Source organism: Nannospalax galili, unplaced genomic scaffold (assembly GCF_000622305.1).
Source record: "Nannospalax galili isolate Female #2095 unplaced genomic scaffold, S.galili_v1.0 scaffold891, whole genome shotgun sequence".
In the NCBI taxonomy this organism is placed as follows: Eukaryota; Metazoa; Chordata; class Mammalia; order Rodentia; family Spalacidae; genus Nannospalax; species Nannospalax galili.
Genome location: NW_008330576.1, coordinates 1074732 through 1078757, shown reverse-complemented (window position 1 = coordinate 1078757; position 4026 = coordinate 1074732).

The window sequence follows — 4026 nt, the reverse complement described above, 5'->3', positions numbered from 1 at the left end:
CACCTTAATTTTAAACTTTAAATTCAAGTTCTAAAAATTTAAAAAGTGGGGCTTGGCTAGTTCCCACCAGATTAAAAAAGTCCTAAAAATTAATTAAAAAAATGAAAGGATGAAAAAAAAAAAAAAAAAAAAAGCTAGGTCACAAAGAAGCTCTTTGTCCATACCATTAGCCAGAGCCTCTCTGTATTTTCCATCTTTTACGTCCTTTGATCTACTAAAAAAAACCAGTTTGAGGCACCAGGTGTAGTTTAGTGGTAAATTTGCCAAGCCCTGCATTCAATCTCCAGCACCCCTCCAAAAAAAAATCAGCCTGGTCTTATGCTGACATGAATTCTGAAAAATGGAAATCACATATACCTCACCACTCGGCGAGTCCACCTGCCCTCTTGTGAGCTCAATGGCTGCTTTCCTCAACATATGAGCCCGTCTGCACCTCATGCCCTTAGCGGCTGGGCTGACATAGCTGTGTTCTGCTACCCATCACACACACACAGTGTGCTGGAACTTCCCAACAATCACTAAATGCTTCTTAGCTCCTGTTCAGACATCACCTGATCCCCCTCAACAACAGAGCAGTACCCTTTGAGGGAAGCAGATTACCCTCCATAATGCAAGGGCAGATGTGGGACATTTATCCAACACACTGAGAGTCTTTTTCTACTGAAAAAGGTCCTGAGGAAGAGAAAATTCTGCCTGCCTTTGGACCCAGACTGCAACATCAACTCTTCCTTGGATCTCCAGCCTACCAGGCTGCCCTGCAAATTTCAGATATGGCAACACTCATTTTTGAGACAGGGGTCTCACTATATAATACTGGCTGACCTGGAACTCACTATGTAGACCAGACTAGCCTCAAACTCACAGAGATATGCCTGCCTCTACCTCCTGAGTGCTAGGATTAAAGGCATGAGCCACCATACCCAGCTAACTCCCTGCTTCTTAAACTGTGGGTATGGCCTCATATGATGTCCTATGGCTGAATGTGGGGATCATGAAAAACTGGGCAACAGTAAAAGGCTTCTGAATGTGCAATGATCAAAAATTAATTCAAAATTAATCCAAAATCAAACAGGTAATGAATCTGAGGTATTTCTGGCACCGCTTTGAAGTCTCACAAGGTGTTGTGAGACTTTGTGAGACTTCAAACAACCATGGTTCTGAACACAGGTGTACTTTTTGCTGCACGAGCTGTCTATCACACCACACAACTAAGGCTGCCTGAAACTTTGGCTCCCAGTCAAGACCATCATGTTATGAAGCGCTGCGTTTTTACTATTCACACTGTGTTCTCTTCTTATAGAAACATAATAGCTTATTCCATTTCCTTGCTATAGCGATTAGAGTATGGGGGTGCAAGTATGTCTATGGTAGGCTATGGAGTTAGTTCTCTGGGTGTATGTGAAGGAGTGAGATGGTTGGGTCATATGGTATTCTATTTTTAACTTCTTTGAGGACCCTCTAAACTGATTTCTGGAATGGCTGTACTAATTTGTACCCCCACCAGCAGTAAATAAGCATTTCACTTTCTCCACATCCTCTCCAGCCATTTGTTGTGGGATTTCTTGGTAGTCATTCTGACTGGGGTGAGGTGGTATTTCAAAGTAGTTTTAATTTGCATGTCCACGATGACTAGGGATGTTGAACATTTTCTAAAAGTTGTGGGCCATTTCCATTCCTTTTCTGAAAAGTCTATTTAATTCACTGGCCCATTCGTTTACTGATCATTTTATTTCCTTGGTATTTCATTTTTGCAGTATTTTGTATATTCTGGATATTAGCCCCCAGCTGGTGAAGATTTTCTCTTTGGCTCTGGGTTGTGTGCTCTGATAATTCCCTTTGCTTTGTAGAAAACTTAATTTCATATAGCCCTATCTGTTGATGCTTAGGGTGAATTCTTGTGCTATTGTTTTATTCAGAAAGTTTGTGCCTACATTGATGCACTGAAGAGTACTCCCTATATTTGTGTCATCTAGGATTTTCGGGGTCTCGGGTTTTAAATTACAGTCTTTGACCCGTTTTGAGTTGATTTTGTGCAAGCTGAAGCTGTGAATCCAATTTCATTCTTCCGCAGGCATAAATTCAGTCCTGCCAACACTATTTATTGACTAGGCTATCTTTTATCCAATGTATATTTTTGCCTCCTTTATCAAGAATTAGGTGGTCATAGTTCTGTCAGTTTATTTCTGGGTCCTCTACTCTGTTCCATTGGCCTACCTGTCTGTTTTTATGCCAGTGCCCAGCAGTCTTTATCACTGTAGCTCTGCAGTATAATTTGAGGCTGGATATTATAATGCCTCCAGCTGTGTTCTTACTCCCTAGGATTGCTTTGGCTACTCATGGTCTTTTCTGGTTTCATACGGATTTTGAATTTTTTGTCTAGTTCTGTGAACTATGACATTGGAATTTTGATAGGTATCATATTAAATCTGCAGATTCATTTTGGTGATATAGCCATTTTCACAATACCAATTCTGCCAATCCAGGAGCATGGAAGGTTTTTCCATCACTTGGTATCTTACTTGATTTCCATTTTTGGTGTCTTAAAGCTTTTATTGTAGAAGACTTTGTCTTCTTTGGCTAGGCATATTCCTAGATATTTAAAAATATTTTGGTACTATTTTGAATGAACTATTTTTCTTAATTTCTTTCTCTGAGAGTATATTGTTGGTATATATAAAAAGGCTACTACTGGACTGGGAGAGATAGCTCAGTAGTTAAGGACTCTGGCTGCTCTTTCAGAGGACCCAGATTCAGTTCCCATCACCCACATGGCAGTTAACAACCATCTGTAACTGCAGTTCCAGGAGATCCAGCACCCTCTACTGACCTCCACGGGCACTGCACAACACGGGTGCACTTACATACATGCAGGTAATACACTCATACACATAAACTAAAATGAAAATAATATAATAAAACATTTTTAAAGGATGCTGTTATTTTTATATTGATTTTGCATCCTGCAACTTTACTGTGTTTATTAGGTATTGTTTACTAGTACATTCTGTAGTCTTTGAAATGTAGAATTGTCATCAGCAAATAAGGGTAGTTTGACCTCTTCCTTTCCTATTTTTATCCCCTTTATGCCTTTCTCTTGTTTAACTGCTAGAGAAAGTCTTCAAGCAATGAGAGAGGGGAGGGTGGGCATCATTCCTGATTTTAAAGGAAACATTCTACCTACTTGTCCAACAGCAGATGAATGGATAATGAAAATATGGCACATATATAAAGGAATATTATTCCACACTAAAGAAAATAAAATCACAAAATTCACAAGAAAATGGATGGACCTAGAATGTGCAATATTAAGTGAGGTCACCCAATCTCAGAAAGTATAAAAAAAAAACAAACCTACGTTTCCCTCATATGCACAGCCTAGTCTATAATGTGTATGTGTATATTTGCAAACAAATGCATGTGGGGGTATACTATGATATTTACAAAGAACAAAAAAGGGTAATTTAAGCATGATTTGTTTTTGGTTTTGTTCATGGAGCATATATGAATCCAACTTTCTGTGTCTTAAACTATGAAGAATCATTTCTAAATTCTATAAGAATCCAACATGTGTTATTCCTTTGAGGTGACTGTCAAAGTTGGACTTTCCTTTTACTTTCATTGACCATTGATACAGTAGGAATTACACATGCCTAGACACTGAATACATCTTTCACATTGACTCACTGAGAAAAAGCAATTTTTTTTTTTTTTGGTTAAATTTGTTTTGTAACCTGAAAATTTTCCCTTTTTCTTCTGTTTGTGAATATATCAAGTATTTCTACTATAGTGTTACTTAATATGTAAATTGTATTGCTGTATATAAAAGTATGTGCTTGTTGTTTTGGTGGTGGTGGTGGTGGTGTGTGTGTGTGTGTGTGTGTGTGTGTCTTTTTGAGACAGGGTCTCCTTGTAGCCCCAGCTGCCCTGGCACTATAGACCAGGCTGGCCTCAATCTCAGAGATCCACCTGCCTCTGCCTCCCGAGTGCTGGGAAAAATGCCTGTGCCACTATGCCCAGCTAAAAGCA